The 22,565-nt window shown below is 34.5% G+C and overlaps 1 long non-coding RNA gene across 1 annotated transcript; it reads left to right on the top strand.

Moving 5' to 3' along the window:
• The first annotated feature begins 8,396 nt into the window (after positions 1-8,396).
• LOC123557945 (uncharacterized) lies at positions 8,397-22,441 on the top strand. Its single transcript, XR_008371135.1, has 8 exons — positions 8,397-8,559; positions 12,562-12,583; positions 12,975-13,121; positions 13,677-13,762; positions 15,549-15,672; positions 16,100-16,126; positions 16,883-16,927; positions 21,122-22,441. It is a non-coding gene; the product is annotated as an uncharacterized LOC123557945 (long non-coding RNA).
• Positions 22,442-22,565: the final 124 nt, after the last annotated feature.

The raw sequence follows: 22,565 nt of genomic DNA, 5'->3' as shown, positions 1-22,565 counted from the left end.
TGTGTCCCCGATTAATGAAACCTGTTTGATTTCATTTAAGCAAAATAGAATCAAAGCATCGTAAGGGGGCATTTGCGTCTTCTCTCGATGTAACCCTACATTCCATTCATGTGCCCCGCCAGCGCTTTGCTTAGTGACTTGCAGCTATATAAGTTCAATATATATCTTCTGAAAAAAATCAGAGAAAAGATCCGTATTCTTTAATTATCAAAACATTAATAACACGATTTTCATGTGTATAGTTCTTTTTTATCTGAAAACTGTGCGGAAGTCGAAACAGCAGGATTTTGGGATAGATAAGTCTAGTTTCTAGTTTGGTGGACCCCACTGACTTCTACTGTTGTTTTAGTAGGGTCGGTCGTTTGTAGAAACTTTTTTAACAAGATAGCGGAGTTTAAAGGCAACAGCCCATGAATTAAAGAAGTGGGGTTGCAACACTTTTAATGTATTGGTGTCACGATTAAGTCGTGACATCAATACATTGTATTTCTAGGGTCGGCTAAACTAGAAGTTGATTTCGCAGAAATGTGTAGAATTATACAACCCGTGCTCCAAGAATTGTGAAAGTTGGTGTATTATGTGATACCGTGTTGAATTTTGAAAAATAATTAGATTTTTCTATTCTACTCGATACTTTCAACCCAGATACATGGAAATACTTTACAATTATGTTTTCTAGCTTATATATAGTTAAGAATAAGAGAAGGGACCCATGATCCTTATTTGTCAAAACATTATTCTATATATCTGAAAATTGTGTTTTTGTTTTGTGGAAGTCGACACAATGACTATTCTTATTAAGTAGCCTTATTTATTTAATACATAACTATTTGTCAAGAAAACATTCAATCAAATATTATATGTACAATAGACTGGTGAACATAGAAAGTAGTATTGATTAGGTCAAGAATATATATTATTTGTTGTTGATGTAAGCCGCTGCCAACTATATATTTGTTCGTTAGTTTTCGGAACGCTATAAAATACTGTAATCCAAAGACCGACACACAGAGGTACATCCTAGATGGTGTACATGTGTAGCTTTTGAATTCTGAACCTTTCTAGAACAGTCCTCACTTATATGCCAGCCCTGCCGGAACAATTAATTTATAATCCTCGTTTAATTTACCTATTAAGCCTCACAATTTAGCAATTGTACAAAAAAAACTTGAAACCTGGCAAACATTGATAGTCTTGGGAGCTGAGCAAATTTATAATCTTGGAGATCTGATTACTTGGAGAATGACCTTGGAGTTGAACTTTTGAGATGTTGAATTCTTGGAGTTGAACTTTTCTGGGAGTTGTGGCTGCAATAAGTGCATTCTAGTACTGTACGATGTGCATTGACTGTGGTCGTCTGATTCTACGATATTATTTTCACATCCTTCTAATTTACGCTTGATAATTCTTTTGATTTACTAATTTATCACCACAATTTAGCAATTCTTGGAAATATGCTTCAACTTACAATTATAGAAAAAAACTTGACACATAGCAAACTTAAATGATATTGGAGTTGAACTGTTGGAGATATGATTACTTGGAGAATAGCGTCTGATACCCTGGTGAGCAGTTCGACCACAATGACCCTTTTGTTTGTTTTATCTTTCTTAAATGATAAGCGCAGTTTGGAAACACCGGGAGCGCATTTATGTACACAATGATTTTGTAGTTACTGTTGAATAAACATGGTTTGGAAAACATCGTTTGCTACCGATTAAGTCATACCTAAGCGAGTCCGTCACCAGTGCCTTTGTTAAGGCTGCGTTGACCTACAGTCCATTGTTCTTATTGTTCAGTGTGCACAGACCTTGACTTACCCGCTATTTTTCTCATTAAATCGACTGCTCAGATTCTAGATCGATATCGGGGATATATTTTACCACTTTATTACATGTTAAACCTAGCTCATTGTGTAGAAAAAAGTCTGAGAGATGCACATGACTACTTATGGGAGTGAAGCCATGGTCACGTGACTGATACACGTGATGGAAACGCTAATATTGTATAGGTAGACATCAGGAAATACATACTTTTACTTTCATTTTACCAAACAGCTTCGACTAACTTTTTGAAGCATATAATGTAGCTTAAAACATCAGCAGACATTCTTCTTTACAATCAAGCACCAATAAAGTTGATATTTGACATGAAAATAGCCTTTACTAGTTGGGAAAATTGCACTATATATTAATATGGACTACATTCGAGTAGACCACGGTGGCATATCCAGCGAATAACTACCTTCATGCCTTTAATACCAACTCCTGTGAAAGTGAAGGCTACATACACCTTCTTACCAGAATAACATATTTTTCTTCAGATTATAATTTGTTAACAGCATATTGTTTCAACCTTTCTGTGCTTTCAGCGCTTTGATTTTTCTTCTATGTAGCATAACATCTCAATATTTTTTGTTTTTGGTCAGAAGACATGTTTAATATACTAATTGGCTATATTATGGTTTTCATATCGTTGAAATGCTCTAAAGTACTGAAAATGAGGTCTCAAGATTTGATTGTTTAGTATGAAATAAAGAAGGAACTGAATTGGTATAACGTAACCTCTTGGTACCAGTTGGTAGTTTCTAGCCTTAGGTGCGAATCTTAAAATAAAAGTAAGTCTCAAAACTGAAGGACCCGTTTTCCTTCAAAATGATATTCAATTCAGATTTTGTGATTTGGTACTCTGGAATGGACATTTTAAAAAACTTCGCATTGTTGGACTCCTTTTCCCCTAACTTTTTTCCCACCATGCCAAATTTGGTAATAATTTGGAAAAGTGGTCCATATTTTCGCGTACCTAGGTTTCACTATTAGTTACATATAGACTTCAGAGTCTTACAAGTAGGCTTCTTTAAAAAAAGAAACCTAGGAGAGGTCCAGTGTTGCTCCTTTTTAAGTTATATCAGAGACATAGATGACAATTGTTATCTATGTCTCTGGGTCACTGTGACCTTTTAGGGGTCATAGTCACTGTGACCATGACCTAATGACCTGTGTTTTGTTCACAGGAGATAACTCCTGAGGCTATTCAAATTTTGTGTAATTATGTCCCTTGTCTTCTAAAAAAGATAATCAGAGCCAAGACTTATGAAGTCAGAATTTAATATATAACAGAATTATTTTTTCTAAAAAAAAATATTATCTAGTCGGCAGCCAGACTAAAATACTCAATTTCTGGAATCACCGCGACAAATTGTCAGTGGAAAATTCCCTGATATATAGAGGTCAAAAGCTGATCATACCCAGTGAACTCAGGTCTGAAATGCTGAGTCAGGTACATACATGTCATATGGGCGTAACAAAGACGATTGAAATAGCCAAAGATAATATATTTTGGCCAGGCATGACAAAATAAATTACCGAGTATGTGTTGCAGCGCGTGATATGCCTCAAACACAGGGATTGAAACCCGAAAGAGCATCTCATGCTACATGAATTCCCAAACAGACCGTTTCAGAAAATCGGAACAGATATATTTCAATTTGATGGCGAAAGTTACTTAGTCACAATTGACTATTACAGCCGTTTCCTAGAGATCGATAGGTTAAGTGATACGCGCACTGCAACAGTTGTCACAAAATTAAAGTACATATGTCGCGCTACGGCATATGCGACGTTTGCATCAGCGACAATGGGCCCCAGTTTGCATCACAAGAATTTGCACAATTTGCCCGAATTGGAATTTCGAACATAAAACCTCTTCCCCATATCACCCAAGGTAAAACGGGTTAGCTGAAAAGGGCGTCTCAATCGCGAAAAAGCTGCTTTTGAAGGCAAAATAAAGTAACCAGGACCCATTTCTCTAATGGAGTATCGTAACACACCACTTGAATGTGGCTGCACCCCTGCCCAATTATTAATGGGTCGTAGAACAAAGTCAGTAGTTCCAGTTACGGAAAAACTTCTGGAACCCAGAACTGTCCCGCCCTCCCTAGTTGTTCAAAAGATGCTTCAGGCAAAAGAAGTACAGAAAAGAAACTTTGATAAAAACAGCGAATCCCTGTGCCCACTAAAAGTTGATAATTCTGTACGAATACAGATGGGGAAAACTTGGGAGCCTGGGAAAATTACAATTAAACATGATGTGAGGTCATAATCTATCCCAGATAACAGACAGGCTTTGGCCCAACGTTGGGCCAACTGCAGACGCTTCGTCGGCCCAACGAAGATTACCAACGTTGGCCCAACGTCATTTTGCTAATTGGCGCAACGTTGGCCCAACGGTTGGTACACCGTTGGCCCAACGATTGATATCCTACACTTATCGTTGGCCCTCCATCGGGCCAACAACTGGTATCCTACACTTATCGTTTGCCCTCCATTGGGCCAACAGATATTTTTCACCTATCATGGTTGGTCCATCGTTGGGTCAACTCTATTTCTTTGTTCGCCAAAAGATTAGGATGCCAACGCTATCCCAACGATTACAAATTTGAAAAAAAATCCTAAAACTAATATTATTTAGTACACGTTTTATTTCCAAATAATTGTGATTTTGTTTAACATTTAACAAGTAGAAATCTAACATTTATTTAAAGTTTGTTTGCAAGTTTCCTGAAGAAATATAACCGAATATTTGAACATCACTACAACATGTCAAATATTGATTCCAGCCTTTTAAAAATCTAACTGAAAAAATATCTGTCATTTTTCTTTCTTCAGTCACTGATTATATCCTATTAAAATGAATTACTGTCTGTATTTTAACTTATTATATATCCAAGTTCTGTCTAATTGTTTTCTTTTCTCACTGAAGTTGCAGCTTTCTATCTTTTCTTTTTTCCTGTGCACTACAGTGCTGGGCACTCCATTATTACTCTCTTGAACAGCACCCTGTAAAACAATCGAAAATCAGAATGTTGATTAAACCATCTACGTCAACTTAATAACAATAACTATACAGGTGCATATAAACCTCTGGGCATAAACTTGCGTAAAATGTATAAAATTTATTTTTGCCTGTCTAACCAAGAAAAATGTGTTAAAATTAACGAGAATATGAGTTATTTTATTTACAGAATTAAATATTCAACACTAGTGCCATCCACGAGTTTTAGATAAAAGTACTTTACATATGTTCAAGTCACATGGACACTACATGCACACAGGCTATAAAAAAGAAATTCTCTATAAGATTCCACAACTTTATCAAACATATTCAAAAACTTCTACTTACAGTTTATAGAGTTGACCGGATTGACCAACAGTGGCCCAACAACGATTATCCTTTGACGGTTTTCCGTCGTTGGCCCAATGACTTCATGTTTACAGGGATTGTAACAGAAGATGGTGCTATTTACCGCCGAAATCGCCGGCAGCTAATAAAAACAAAGGAAAATTTCCCCCACATTGACCTCATGCAACTCAACATGTTAGCTGACCCTGTAAACAATTACAATAACCCGCAGAAAATTTTCTATGCTAGCACAGGTAATGACCTGACACTACCTCAGAATCCTCAAGACCCTTGCAGGTTATAACACACTAAATAGTTTTTGTTCTTTATTCTATATAAAATTGACCTATTTCCAATGGCCGCAGCACACACCAGGACCCATTTCAAATGTCTGTAACCTACATTTTCCTGAAAAATATTGTTAGTGCTAAAGAAAAATCAAAAGAAAAGTGGGGGGGGGGGGGGGGGGGGGGGGGTCATGTTTGATGCAAGAAAAATAATTTCAGTCAAACACACAAACTGCAAAATCAGCTAAAAAATGAGACCCCAAATTCTACTAGTGGTGTATGATCTAAGTTTCCATGAAAAATTTTGTCATGTTGTTATTTCATTATGAAAATGCTACCTACATGTCAATCATAGATCTGTCATGTGATTTTAGCAAACAAATTGCAAAGAAAATAAGAAAAATAGCTCTACAGAGCAAAAAAACTGAGGACTATTTGTGTCCGCCATTATGCGACTACCATTTGTTTTCGCGCCATTTTTCTATTTAGTGTCTGTATGCCTTACATATATAGCACGGTCTGGTAGAGTGGTAAAGGCAAATGAGCGCTATTTTATAGCCAATGGGTAAAATAATGAGACTTTGATGATGCAATCATGAATGGCAGTGTAGTCAATACTGTACCTGTACCTGTACCTGTACCTATCCCGTAGTCTGTTTTGAAGACCGTAGTCAATGCTTATAATTAGTAAATATGTATGCTTTGGATTTATTGTAATATGTACAATTAACGACAAAACACATATCACAACAGATCTTGAACTTTTCTGATATTACAAGTTCTCTGTCCTAGTGTTAAGAAACTCTTTTGTTAACTTGCCTGGTATAACAATAAAATATGTACGAAGATCCTTCGGAATCATAAAATGCAACCAAGCAACATAATAGCAGACTCAGTTTAATTGAATCTGTTCATGAGAGGAAACTCTTTTGATGCCAAGAAGATGTTGTGTTAAAACCTGTAATGTTATTGTTTTCGTTACCAATCGGCAGTCAAGCATTCGATATTGCTTTTTAATTCACACTTTTTCAGTAAAATACTGGAGAGTATTGATATTTTACAGTTTCATAGGGAAGTTTCTCTCGGAAACGAGTTTTCTTGGGGGCTATCATGCACCAGAATAAAAAAGTGAAAAACCACAGGTCGCCCTACACGACATAAACGAGAATGTTGCAGACCCGATTTGATCAAGCCTGTTCTTGGACTGCAGAGGAAATACAAGCTACTGTCCACGCCCTCTAGACCCGGGTTGAGCAGAACTCAACATTTACACATGTTATAAGTATCAACATGTAATTTAGAGACATCCGCGGCGGTACACATGGAACCTTCAATGATACACAGAGAGCAATTCCATGAAAAGCGGCGTATAATCCACAGATAAAAAATTGCTTTGACCTAAAAGAGAAAACAATGGGCAGAACTAAACAGACTGGAATTTAGAGAGGACATCTGTAGTTATAGAGCCTGCATATCACAGAAACTGCCAAAAGACAAAATTAAAAACCAAGCACCATATCCAAGGGGTGAAGAAACAATACCCTGGAGTATTGGAATTATCCAGGCCGAAATGTTCAAGCTGGAAAACAAAACCGGCCGTGGCATTGTTAATACAAAAAGAAATATTGTCCGAGACGTTAATTTACGTTATATTTGAATGGTAAAAAGCACGAGAGGGGACGAAGACCGGATGATATATGTAGCGACGAATTCCTTTTACATTTATAAATGCTACTAGAGGGAAGCTTCTCCCGGGAAAAGGGTTTTCTTTGGGGGCTTTCATGCTTCAGAAAACGGGGCTTGGAATTATTTTGGGGGAGAGTGTCTCACAATGGCAGAATGAATATGATTTTATTATGGAAAAAGAAATATTCCCCGGCGATATTATCTACATGGCAGTTGAATGGTAAAAACGTTAGGGGACGTAGGCCGGATTATATATAGGGCGTTTCATTCATTCCGTAAAATGCCCATATTAGTACCCACAAAATACAAAGATCTTTACGGAATGAATGACATAATTATAAACATTAATGAAAACCACATCAATGTGATTTTATCATAGAAAAAGAAATATTATCCGAGGACGTTATCTACATAGCATCTGTTAATTGACTAATGATATGAAGCCAACATAAAACCAATTACTATAAACAAGAGCTGTCAGTGGACAGCGTGCTCGACTATTCTCAGTGCTTGATAGTATAATATAAGCTATGAGTAAAACTTTAACATTACAATAAGCATATTCTAAGTCGAAAAGGGGCCATAATTCAGTCAAAATGCTTGAAAGAGCTGTTTTAATCATCACAACGATGTTATGTCACGTCAACGTGATATTTAGCGCCATATGTACGCATCAAGAAATAGCGCTTTTAAATTTCATGAAATATCTTACTTAATAACATGTTTTAAACAAAATGTCACATTGCACAAATGTGTTGATTAATTTACACACATACTGAGTTAGTTATTCGCTTTGCCGAATAATTCGCAATAATTTTCGCCCGAACTGAACTATGCCGCAAGACGTATTACCATTTCCGGCCCTGACGTGTATAAACAAAGACCTACTATTGGCGCCATGCTTGCGCAAAGAAACAGTCCCATCATATTTGATATAAATTTTACAATAAAGAACATATTAGAATCGAAATAATCTATAGCAAAACAGTGCTTTATCACTATTTATACACTTGGGCGGTTATGCGTCGTCCGAAATAATTTCACTCGGTCTGCGCCCTCGTGAAATTATTAGGCCCGAAGTATAAGCACCCATCGTGTATAAATAGTGATATTGTTTATACACGTATTAACGCACATAAATAGCATATATATACTTCTTAAATAAACATTTATTTATTGTATAATTTTTTATATGCAATTTTACTTCCTGATTTATTCATGCACAGTCTTTTGACTAAATTACCCAATCTACGCGCATCTAAATTTATAAAACTTAATGGCTTAATCGTTAATGACTAACTATAGTGCATATGTCATATCATTTTAAAAATGTTCAGACAGGATTAAAGATGTGACGTGTCATATCTTGCATGGTGATTCCGTTTGGATACTTGTGCTAAATATGGTATTTATTTTAACATTTTGTTGTCTAAAAATTCTAAATAGTACTTTTTATATGTGATAATTTAAGTTTAATATTAGAGAATCGACTGAGCATACTGAATTCTTGTTTTGTAATCATTAACTTATATGAATTTTTCTTCCTAGTCAGGTGTTTTCACGTTATATTATAATACTCTATAGCAAACTTTCTAAAGGCGATCAGGTTCTCTTGTGAAACAGCCATATGTCGATCAAAAAACATCGGGATGTAAAAATGCTTAGTTTCATATACTTTGCACACTTCTGAACTAAATGTACCGCTTTTCAAAGAAGACCAAGTCCACGAGTTGTGTGAGTTTCTGTTCCAAATTAAGTTGTAGCAGGATGAAGACCGTTTTATGTTAACGTGTTCTATATTTCATTTTAATCGTTATAGAGACTCGTTCTGTTGTTCTATTATTAAATTGTAAGTAAAACAAAATACCAAAATCTAGTATATAACATGTATCCATATTTCACCAGCTTACCTTCATGAATGTATATTTAAAGCTGTCATAGTCTGAAATTTTGAAAACGTAAAGATATTTCATAAACTGAACATGCTATTTTTCTCATCTAAGAGGAGGTAAAAACTCTTTGCTTCACACACCAACGGGATTGTTTGTACATGTATATATTTTAAATTGTGAGTTTGCTCTAAGAACGTATGAAAATATAATCACATATTTGCTTTGTTTTAATATTTTGCCATTAGTCTTCACACATTTACATTCAATTTGCACTTCCTTCGGTGTAGCTATATCCATTTGTTGCATTCCACTTTCCACGAAATCTATTGACTCAAAATCTGAACATTCTAGATGCCACAGCGCTCGACTGGCTGTGATTGTTAAAATACGTCAATCCATAAGATACGTGTAGATGACCGGACGTTGCCCACTGTGACGTTACGTTAGAATGTTTGCTATTCCAACTGCCGCTAGTTGACAATTTTATAGTTTCAGAAATATAACTTCAGACATATGGAACATTGGACCTATTAAACCAATGTGAAAGAAAGGGAAAACTGAAATGTAAATAAAAATATAAACCACGATAGTGACTACTTCCACACTCTATAAATATGACTCAACTGGAAACATCTAAACAGCGATTTATTTCTTGCAAATTTAAATTCGGAATACCCTTTTATATATATCTTGTTATTAGATAAACGAAGATGTTAGAAATCTTTTTATCAAAATGAAAATATATATGCATTATAAATTTGTTTAACGTTCGGTTTTGCATTACATTTTGTAACCTCTATTACCTTTGTCTTTACAAAACCAGCCAGTTGATTTCAACACTATGGGTGCACACTACATTCACAATATCTGGAACGTAACCAGTACATGAACAAATACCTGCTATACAAAGAACTTGCGCCAAATATTGTCACCTTGGCCAACATAACCTGATTTAATCAACGTAGTCAATAATGATTGATTATTTAATATTAGTTTTCGTCAAATAAAGTAGGAACTTTAAAGCTGCCAATAATGCTTGAGTAATGGTTCAGAAAGGTGGACGGGTGTTTGGGTTTTTCTAAGACGACTTAGCAACAATGGATACAAGCATTGTCATGTTGCGAGAAGACACCCTTTTCAGCTTTTCGCAGCCTTTTTCTTTGATTTGTTAACACCAGTTTTTTCAGTTATATAGAGAACATTGTAAAAAATAAAGTAAACTTTGAGTTCTACCAAACAAATGCCATCACCTTAAATATTTTTGTCCTACTTTGATGTTAAAAGTTTAAAGCGGCATGCCTCCAGATCGTTCAATAACAAAAAAAAAGTTTTTTTTCTTTTTTTTTTTAGATATCTTGAAATAAATGCTATATTTCTTAAGAAGGCTTTAAAACTTAATTACTGACAAACTTTATGTTACGGACACACATTAGAATTTACTGTTTTTACTGCTTTTTACGATGAAAATCTAAAAGCGTTTGTCACGCTTTTACTCCAGGTAAACTGTCTCGATTATAAATATCTATATTTTGAAGTCATTATCACTACTTCTGCTATAGCGCTATTGGTTACGACGACGGGAAAATGTCTTTAATGCCGCGGCGGTCCTGTGTTCGATTCCCGACGCGGTCATCTTTTTTTCTTGATTTGGAACTTTTAAAATATTTAAGAAACACAAATTTATATTCTAATGTTCATAATATGACCAAACTTCAATTTGAAAGAAAGATTACTTTTTAGCCAAATTTGGAGGCATGCTGCTTTAAAGTAACCAAACGTTATAAATAGCTAATTTTATCAACTTAGCAGATACCTTGACAACAATTGCGTTGATACTATGGATCACTGGCTCCCAATATATTGAAGTTTATGCTTGGAAGGCTTTCTATGACTTGAATATAACTTGCACAGTTATAAGGTGGGACACATGTTGCATTAACACAAGTTTACTAAAGAATTTCAGAATTGAAGAATGCAGCAAAAGACTGCTCAATATTCAACTAAGGAACAAAAACTTACGCAGTGTTGTACTGGCCTCGTGTTCACAAAACGTTTTCAGTCTCAGTCCCGAGTTTGATAATGAAACTTTATTTGTCATTTTTAACTAAATAGTATGTTTAAAACTTAATTTTAGGCTATTAACTATTTTCAAGTGGCTATTCAGTATTGATGGTCTGCCTCAATTGGAATTTAACCTTGGAGTTTTAGTAAAATTGATATTAAACTCAACTAAGAACGAAAAATGTTTTGTGATCACGGGACAAAAACACTGTTATCATATTACAGTACTGATCATGCTTAAGATAGTATCATATTATCTATTACAATCACAAGACCGACCAATGATCCAATAAGATTGTTGTGCTTAAATTTTGTTACCGTATCAGATCTTTTTGTTAAAATAATCTGTTTTAATTTCCTCTCATTGTTAATTTACCTTTTTTATTTTACTAAAGTTTGTAGGTTTCACGTTGAAAACCTTAGAGAAATATTTTATAAAACGCGCAAAACTCTTAAACAAGCAATTGAAAACTGTACAATTTTGATAATCAGTTCTGTAATCTAAACCGCAGAGCCCGAACTGATTCAAAAGAAATCTGTTTACATTACAAACAGAGGAGTGCTAAATAAATTATTAAACCACTTGTATTTTGTTTGGGTAAAATGAAATACTATTGATCGTTTTATCATTTTGTATTTTGTTTGGGTAAAATAAAAACACTCTTAATCGTTTTATAATTTTTTCAACACTTCCTATTGTAGCATTATATAAAAAGGTATACGATAATTCGGTGTTCTCTTAGGACGTTGTTTCGCCCCTTTGCCCTGTAGGTTGTTATACGATGCCAAGACGCGAAAATGTGATGTGATTGAGCGACATAACCATGCGAAAACACGATGCAAAGTACATTATTCATGTCGCACTTCCGTATCGTGTTTTCGTATATTCGCATCATGTCACCGCGATATCGCTATTAAAAGCGTAACTGCTATATAACTATGCCAAAGTATGTAGATATTACACCTTTGCATCGTGTTTGTGTGCCATTGCACCATGTTTTTGTTATATATCAAAACGTACACAAACGAGCGCCCTATGATGCGATTATTTTAATGTGAATTATTTTTATTCCGGCCCGTATAGACATACGGTATTAGGATAGGATTTTCGTTTAAAAACAACGAAGACCGAGAAAGGATAAATATCCAACACGGAAAGCCAGTCTCTCCAAACCTTAGCCACTCAGCATGCGGACGCGCAGAAGACCAACACACACGCAATACTCACACAAAACAAACACACTGGGACAAAACGAACAAATAAAGGAATACAGTAGGGCACTTTGAATTATGTACCATAGATGCAGAAATTACCCTGGAAGCAAAACATGTGCTTGTACTTTTTTGTACGTTTTTCTTGAAATAAGTAATAATATTATGCATATTCATTAAAATTTTGTGAATCGAACATGAGTGTTTTGCTTCTTTTGACATTCTGTTATAATTCATTACAGGGAACAGAGAGAGAAAGACAATGTAAGTTTTGATTTACTGAAACGTGGCAAATGATCAGACATATTTTTTAGAAATAAATCTGCTTTTTACATAATCACCAGATAAAATATCTTCAGCTGTATAATTCGTGGAAGGTGTCGTTATGACTTTATTTCAAACACTGAATATATAATGTGGCACATTTTACATATTTATTTTGAAATTAAATGAGACCACATGTTGTTCGTTCGGTACTAGGAATTGCGTTTGTGTTTTGAAAGAATGTTTATTTGAATACTAGTATTAGGTTTTGAAACTGAGACAAATGGCAATAGCTTTGTCCACATTCTGAAATATAATTATTTCAGAAGAACAAAATCACACGAACATATTTCTAAGTATATAATTATAATTATTATTTCATCTACTGAAGCAGCAAAATATGTCTTCGAAAAACTGGCAGACAAAACTACTGGTCTGTTACCCAACACACGAGAAATCTGGACCAGTGTGGCAAGGTTGCTGGGTATTGAATCTACCGAAGCGAAGATTTCGTATTGTATATCTCAAGCCGGTGCAGGTACGTTGAATCTAGTCTTATGTTTTAATTATAAACTTACAGAATATTGTAATCGGTTCTTATTTGATATTTAAAAAAAAATCTATTTACGAAGAATTTAATCGTGATAAAATAAGTTATATTATTTTACTAATATGGCATGTCGTTACTGCAGCTTTTAAGCTAATTTCTTAAATATTCATTGAACATCTGCTGAAATCTGCTCGTTCGTAGACCTAGAGCAATTTATTCAAAATAACCCATAAGAAATATAGGTCATAATATTCGTTTTGAAATGATCGTATGCTCTTAGTTTTTTAAGCAGTACTACCGTTATATGCAAAATGCCCTTAAAATCTATTATCTTGGTTTCAGATTCAGTTTTTACTTTCGTGCAGTTGCAAATACCAACATGATAATTTAATTTCGAACTGCAATATTTTTGCAATAATTTATTGGCAATGTAATCTTAAGAAATGTTTTTCTTCTTCAGACATTACATGTTTCCTCTATTGGTAATTTGTATCTTACTTGTCATCTAACACCATGCTACCTTACAACTGTCTTCAAACTTAGGTGACGGAATCACGATGAGGGATTTTGTTGACATTTTGCCATGCTTGGAATCGAAACAGACGGATTTGCATACGGAGTTGCCAGTGGTTCGTAAAACGATAAAGCCTTACATGCACACTAAAATTAGTTGTACATTAGAGGAACTGAATTCCTTACCACTGTCAATTTGCAGTATAAGATAAATCGAGCAGACGCATTCCAATACAATTTTTATACGCCCGTTTGAAAAACGGGACGTATTATGGGAACGCCCCTGGCGGGCGGATGGGCGGATGGGCGGGCGGGCGGGCGGCGTCCACAGACCTTGTCCGGAGCATATCTTCTACATGCATGGAGGGATTTTGATGAAACTTGACACAGTTGTTCACCATCATGAGACGGAGTGTCATGCGCAAGAACCAGGTCCCTAGGCCTAAGGTCAAGGTCACACTTAGAGGTCAAAGGTCAAATTCAAGTATGACTTTGTCCGGAGCATATCTTCTTCATGCATAGAGGGATTTTGATGAAAGTTGGCACAATTGTTTATCATCATGAGACAGAGTGTCATGCGCAAGAACCAGGTCCCTAGGTCTAAGGTCAAGGTCACACTTAGAGGTCAAAGGATACAAGAATGAAAACTTTGTCCGGAGCATATCTTCTTCATGCATAGAGGGATTTTGATGAAAGTTGGCACAATTGTTCATCATCATGAGACGGAGTGTCATTCGCAAGAATCAGGTCCCTAGGTCTAAGGTCAAGGTCACACTTAGAGGTCAAAGGATACAAGAATGAAAACTTTGTCCGGAGCATTTCTTCTTCATGCATTGAGGGATTTTGATATAACTTGGCACAAATGTTTACCACCACAAGACGGAGTGTCATGCGCAAGAACCAGGTCCCTAGGTCTAAGGTCAAGGTCACACTTAGAGGCCAAAGGTCAGATACAAGAATGACTGTCCGAAGCATTTCTTCTTCATGCATAGAGGGATTTTGATGTAACTTGGCACAATTATACACCATCATGAGACGAAGTGTCATGCGCAGTTCCCTTCTTTAGAATTGCTTCCCTTTGTTGTTACTATAAATAGCTTATATTGTAACATTTTCATTACTAGACGTAGGGAAAAATCGAGACCACTTTTCTGTAGTACAACATGCATGTTACATCCAATTTTGAGGTGTATTTTGACAAATCTCTACCTGGTAAGGATTTTTGTGTGGACTTACAATTTTTTTTTGTATTTTTTTTTCCCTTAGTTGTTACTATAAATAACTTATATTGTAACTTTTTTATAATTGACCGTAGGGAAAAACCAAGACCACTTTTCTGTGGTACAACATAGTTGTTACTTTCTAATTTTAGGTGTATTTTAAGGTATCTCTACCTGGTAAGGAGTTTTTTGTGGACTTAGAAAAACAAAAGAATTACAATGATTACTAAACAACCACAAAATTAAAATTACATCTGCAAATACAGGTGCTAGAGTAAAGAAATTTGCTGTGACGGGCGTATATTGTGACATTCTGGCACTCTTGTTGTATATATAATGCGTTCCTTAACTTGACACTGAACCGATCGATACGGTACTTTAATATATATGAATTAGGATGCATGTTTATGTACATGTTATGTTCATTCCTAGTGTAACATAGAACGAAGAAGACCAATGTAGGTAGAAATAGATCTTGATATTTAAATAGAAAGATGACTCGTTCTTAGATTCTTTTAAAACGACGCAGTTGCACTGCTGTTCTTGCTGAGGTGAAACCTAATCAATTACACTAAGGTTACTGCGTCTAGATTTATTTTTCAGTGTCATGCATTTTATTAGAATTACTTTTTTCTAAAACCAAATGAACTGAATACATGAAAAATTTCCCATTTTATTTCAGAAAAGAATGCTTTATACCGACTATTTGTGTTCAAATTGAAAACCCGATGTGCTTGATTTTGTCGTCGCTTGCTTATATCTCACATGCCATAAATTCTACATTTCTATTTTAGAGCAAACGGAGGGTATGTATAGTTTCATTTGCTCTAACTACTATAATTATGGCTGTCCTCGCCGTTAAAGTTATTTAAATTACACAGTGGTGCTTTTGCTACTGGCCATTTCAATGCGACACCCCATAGTGTTCTTGTGTTCCTTTCGTCCTCATCTATATGTTTTAGTTTTTTGTTAATGTATTTTATGTATCTATGAAGGCGGCCGTATGCACGTCCATGCATGCACGTTTGTGATTTACGGTTTGGGAAAGCTGTGTTCTTTAATCATACTTACAAGCTAGGCAGTAGATCTACCTATAGATAATGTTTTGCTGAATATTTTCATAAATCATATATATAAAAAAGCAGTATAAAAGATTTAAAATAAATAAGATAATTACAACAAATGTTTAATACAGACGAGTGCAATTTACATCTTCTTTGTGTACTTTTTCAGACCAAATCGTTTAGAAGAGTTAATTCTGTAAGTACTGACTTTTGTAAACGTCTCACTTCATAAATTTATACTCAAACCCATCAAATTCATTAAAAATCAAACATAAAAAATATAGAAAATGTAAACAAACAAATGGAACACCCATTTTTTGTCATACTTAACTAAATAAAATTCTATTTAATCTTGCATAATGCCCTCTCTTTTAATTTGGTTTGTCAAAATATATAACATATTATTTTTTGCATAGATATTAGTTTCAAGACTATTAGGAGTATGTGCCTTTACTAATGGGGACTGATACATGAAATTCCTAAACAGTTTATAATAAGTTTACAGTATATTACACTGTTTCCTTAATTTCACGCAAATGTGTGTTTCTTTGGCAAAAAAGCAGAAATGAATAAAAACGCAAACATTTTGATAAAATACAAAAGGTGGAAATTCCACAGGTCGCCCAATACGACACAAATGAAAATACATCAAGCTCAGTTTGATTGAGCCAGCTTGTTCTTAGAAAAAGCAGGCGTCATATCCAAGAGATAATTAGACAATACCCAAAGCTATGAAAGCGGGAGTTTCGGAACCACAAAAGTCGAAATGCTAATACAACATAGATGTCGTGCTGAACGGTCTATTTTATCAATACACGCTATAGATGAGATAGTAAACAAACAGAAGTGTAGTTTCATATGGATTTAATCTGCTAAAACAAAATCAACAACAAAATCTGGATAGAAAAAATCTAAATGTCAATTTTTCGGAGACAATCAATTTTCATTTCAGGATGGCCAGAATCGCTCTTTGGAGGTCAGGTGGGAAGAAGATAGAGTAAGTATATTGTTTCACATGTCAAACTAAAGTCTTCTTTCATCAAGGGACAATACCCTGTATTTACCGTTGATAAGACAAATTAGATATGCGAGTTTCTCCCCTTATCTATCCGTAAGGTCACATAATGTATCTTATCACCAATCATTCTGATTCATCAGTTGTTCGACATGGTGCCTGAGACGAACCGGAGAACCATGGTAGAGCTCTGGTATGCGAGAATGCTCACCAATAAACAGTGTTGTCATTATCATCCATAAAAGAATAGGAAGGACGAAATGGGAGTCCGTATATTTAACGCAAGAATTTTATTGGATAAAATATTTTCATGATCACCTCTAATATGAACAGAATCAATAACCAACCTCATTAAAACATGGCTATGATGTAAATATAGCCATATAAATTAAAATCATAAAAATCATTTTCAGCAGTGATATGTGAATGAAAATTTGATTGAAATCATTCAAATTATGAATTAAAGATATCCAGATAAAATTATTTTGATTCATCTACAGCTTTTAAAACTCGATTTGTAACATTTAGTGTTACAATAACATTTTGCTTCTAGGCTTTCTTTCGGTGCGGAGATACCTGGTTATTAAATGGAAGTTCACTTTTGAGTACAAGCAATGAAATGGACTAAGGCAGTCTGACATTGTGGAAACTTTTACTTGCAGCAATTAAAAAACACATGTATTTACAATATGTAACAGTACATAAAAAATGACAATTTAAGACACCAGTCAAATAATTAAGTACTAATTTTTTAGGTTTATCTGACCGCTATCTCATTTGCTTAGGTAATTAAGTATAAGATGTTGCGCAACAGAACATCTGGTTGTATATCAGTACGGATAGCGCACACTGCATGCAGTTATGTAAATTCGCATTTCTGTGATCAAAATTATTCATAAAAATTTCCGAAAAAGTCAACATTATAGGATAGATTTTTAGTATAGAAATATGATAATTTATTTAAAAATCTAGTTCATTTCTTTCATTTCTTTTCATCATAAAGTTTTTCTTTTTATAACTGATCCTTACACAGGCGCGGATACCTGCTGTGTTTACAGAAGTTTTATGGTATGATCATGCCGACAGCTACTATACTTAACACTTTGCTATTAATCAGAAACACATTACACGCGTATACATTTAAATACTAAGCAAAAAGCCAACCTGCTATATGCTGTTTTATTTTAAAAGCAATATTATTGTAATACTAAAATCCATTTTAAATTAAAAGATATCAAGTTAAAAGATGTATCATATAACAGTCCATCGTTCACACTTAGACTAAGAATAGTTTTGACAATTATTTGTTCGACTGTAAGCTTCGTAAACATGATAATTAAAATTAAAAGTACTCGAATCTGTGTGTCAGCAGTATATTTTATATACTTCCAGTAGTGCTAAATTTATCTATCAGTCAATTATGTCATATAGCAATCTTGTAATACATATAATAACAGTAAAAATAATACAGTCTTATGTGATTTATTCTGTTATGCATTAATCTGATTCTGATGAATAACTATGGAAGCGAAAACTCTTTAAAAGCCGATAAGAATTCTGATTTTGTTTATATTTTCTATACTGAATCTCAAACGTTATACTATTTTTATTTCGCAGGCACTAAATATCTCATTTATTTCACTTTTACAAAAATGCAACCGATATATTCTGTCAGTCACAGTGTAGCGGATGTTTTTACAAAACTATAAACTGTGATTATTGACATTTCACATGTAACAATCTGTTACATTCTAAAACCCCGAATATTTTAATGACACGTAGTTGCGACAACTTACATTTTTGACCGCAACAATGACACGTGGCTTTGACATTGACCGCAATACACAGTAATACTTGACACCAGATTTTTTACATAAAATAAACGATATGTAACGCAAAATGTGATGAAGGCAATATTTTATCTTTTATTTTTAAACAATCAGTCAAAATAACTTAAGCTATACAACTGTATTCCAGCTATGATAATTCTAACATCTTTGCTTCTGCTACGGAATACTTCAAGCAAGGTAGAGACTCTTATCAGCTAACAGAACATAACTCGAACATTTTGGGCAGAGTGGCTAAAATGCAATTTTAGCCGTTTTTAAATGCAAATGGAAGCAAGATGCTATTGAATTACTTTAAATATTTTTGTATCATCATTCTGTTTGTTTGTGATACTTTCACGTCATAACAGTGATAAAATTTGCCTCAGAGAAGAAACAGTATTAAATGTCCTTTAAAGTTAGCGAAAGACGTGGTTTGCTTGCATTTTATATAGGTTACATAGGGAAATACTATGGTTAATTTCAAATGAAATTGGAAGCAAGAAGAAATAGTGTTACATCAATAAAAAATACACCAGTGGAAAGATAGGAAAATGAATTTTATGGTAGGAACAGTGATAAATTTAAATATCAAAGCAGAAAAAAATGAATGGTCAAAACAAAATTCAATCCTTCTATATTTCAATGTAAATCAGAGGTCTGTCTGATATCAGAAAGTCTCTGCGGCGGCTGTTCTCGCACCCCGCTGCGGATAGCTTGATAAGACGCCTAAGAAGAAAAAAGTTGGGTATGAAAAAGCTTGTTAAATACACCAATGAATTGAAAGTAGTACAAAATTAAATCCATGCTCAAACGGTTAAGATCCAGAATTTTGAATCACGTGGCACTCATCGCTGTGGGTTCGAAACCTTGTTTGTGGCATAAGAGTCTTTCATGAGGATACCATCTATCTGGCTTACGGAAGATTGTTGGCTCAGGAGCTAGTCCGTATCCGAAATAATGTTCGGAGGTTCACCTTTCAGAACCACAAAAAAGCTGGCAAGTTTCAATATAACCTAAAAAAAGTTTATAAGTGACAAGCGAAAGAGTCTGATAATGTGTTTGAGCTGGATAGACACACGGAGCATGCATATCAAGAGCAGTTCTGTTGTATCAATATTTCAGATTAATCATTAAATGAATTTGATTTGTGATAGCGTAAAAATCTGTAGCCAACAGTACGTCTATCACAAATTCAATAATGACGGCAACAATGGTATAAAGAACACAATGAACTGTAGTTCTTCTGAAAAAATATTTCATATTCAGTCGAAAACTTATATTAAAAATAAATTTGCGTGTAAAAGTTTAAAGTTGTAAAGTTAACCAGCTTGTCTCTTGTCAGAATGTTGATGATCGAACAACGATAGAAATTCGGATATTTTATAGCACAGTGTAGACGGTGGTTTAATGGTTAAGGTGTCTATTGTGCATCCAGGACATGGGTTAGAGATCGTTTATTTCATTTTTATTGCAAAACAACGAGTTGTCACAGGCGGATTCATGATGAGATGTTTTATGCTTATAAATTCTGACTGGTCATGTTACACGGTCATAATTATATATATTTTTTAATTTTCCAACACAATCAAGGGCGGATTTAACCCTCTACCTACAATTCTGAGATCAACCTTTATAGAAAGCCTATCATTAAGAGCTAAGCCTTTTTAGAAGAAGTTTCAGACTCGAAGGTTCGCAAAAATATATTTATCAATTGTATTCATATTGTTACAGTGTTTAAACCTGTGAAAATCTGTCATTGTGAGTCAAGATGCTTTTGGTTTGTATTTGATGACATTGCTCAAAAATGCGTCATTTATACGCCATATTGCTCCAATTAGCGTATCGTTGCCAACCCTTAGAACATATACCTCTGAGACCAACAGTTTAGATTCGCTTATGAAAACTAACTCACATTTAAAGGATTGAAAAATACTATGTCAGCAGGGCTCGAGCTCACTAACTCCAGACTGAACGGCCGACATCTTTACCATTAGGCCATCTAGTCAGTCTTGACGTTTGGACTAAATGTATAAGTATCCTATTTGTATATAAAGAAATCAAATTTCTAATAATCTTATTGTCTGAATATTACTACACTTAGCAGCTGTGTATGCAATATTCTTCTTAGTAGGCTATAGGTTTTCATTTGAAAATGTTTTCAGATAAACTACTGGTTTGAAATGTTTACTTTGTTTTTTTTTTAGACCTGCAATGGCCGCTATTATTTGATATTTGCGTAAAATCAAAGGCATGTAATCTAGGCTAAAATGTGTACATTATATTTTACTGTCTTTAAACTGACAGCTACAAGTTTAGATAAATAAGATGCAATATGTTCTACTTTCAGAAGAAAATTAAGGTGAGTATATATTCCAATCTACTCCTGAAACATAATATTGGTTCATTTTACAATACATGTATATTATTTCTTTCTTATTCCGTTCGTTTTTACTTGTCGCTCTTTTAAGCAGCTGTTTTAAACAAAAATGTATCACTACAAGTTTTTTTCTGTCTCATCTGCCTTGACCACCGCATCGGTAGCGTCCGCTTCGAGTGCGGGAGGTCGTGGGTTCGATCCCCGGCCGCGTCATACCAAAGACGTAAAAAATGGTACTAAGTAGCTTATCGCTTGGCGCTCAGCATTGAGAGGATAGTGAGAACTGGTTAGCCGGGTGTCGGTATAATGTGACTGGGTGGGGTATCATGCCACGAGTCTGCGGCGTGATATTCCAGTGAGATATCACTATAAAGTTGGGCATTGTGCTCACTGCTAGAAGAAGACACCGACGTTTATATGACTGAAAAAATGTTGAAAAAGACGTTAAACCCGAACACACACGCTCGCACGCACGCAAACACCTCTGCCTTGACTATGATAAACAGTATGACTCTCTGGTATGTTGGTATTTCCACAATCATACCTAGGCTGTTTTGGGTTATATTGACTTGACAGAAATCAAAAACAGACTGTATGCTAACCTTTGATTACATAAAAATTATGAATTTGATGTGACGTTACTTGGTTTGGACTCAGTGCTATTATTATGTTTGGTCACTTGGATCATACAGTCAATTCAATATAACTACATTGTCATGATAAAATTTCATTTCAGCCGGTGTTAGGGGCCGTTAGAGGTGTAACTTTGCTTCCAAAAGATCACGTTATAAATGTTTTAAACATTATCTCGAATTAGTGCGTTCTTAGAGCTATTCTAACATAACATGACCTTGATATTTCTTTTAACTTTTAATACGTTCTAATTTGTCTTGAATGCACACGGTTTCAGACCGCGTACTTTCGAATTTCATTCAAACATTATAGTTAACAAATCTAGTAATGAACTAAATGTCATTTTGATAACAAAATGGTGGAATGCCATCCATGATTAATTTACTTTTACTATTTTATGCAGCACTGTAAGTAAATTTATTGTCCCGGAATGTTAAACGTGGAATTCTAATATATTCAGAAGCTTTTAGAATTTAACACATCGATTAAAAATTAAGGGGTAACCGTATTATTTACTTCAGTATGACCATAATTCGCTGTGTTCTTTATTTTCCAGAATAAAAGGAAGGTTTGTATAAATAAAACATTTAAATTTTTTATTTTATTTAGTTAAAAGGAACTACACTGCCGAGATATGAAAACGCAACAAATATATGCTTGAATATATTTTGTACTACGAAAAGAATCACTTTGAAATGTTCAACACATACACATCTAGATACTCAATACCCATTGTGTTAACACAATTTTACGGTCTTTTGTGCTGAATAAATTCGAACAC

Source organism: Mercenaria mercenaria, chromosome 5 (genome assembly GCF_021730395.1).
Source record: "Mercenaria mercenaria strain notata chromosome 5, MADL_Memer_1, whole genome shotgun sequence".
NCBI lineage: Eukaryota > Metazoa > Mollusca > Bivalvia > Venerida > Veneridae > Mercenaria > Mercenaria mercenaria.
The sequence above is the reverse complement of the archived record's forward strand: the minus strand, read 5'-3'. Positions and strand labels throughout refer to the sequence as shown.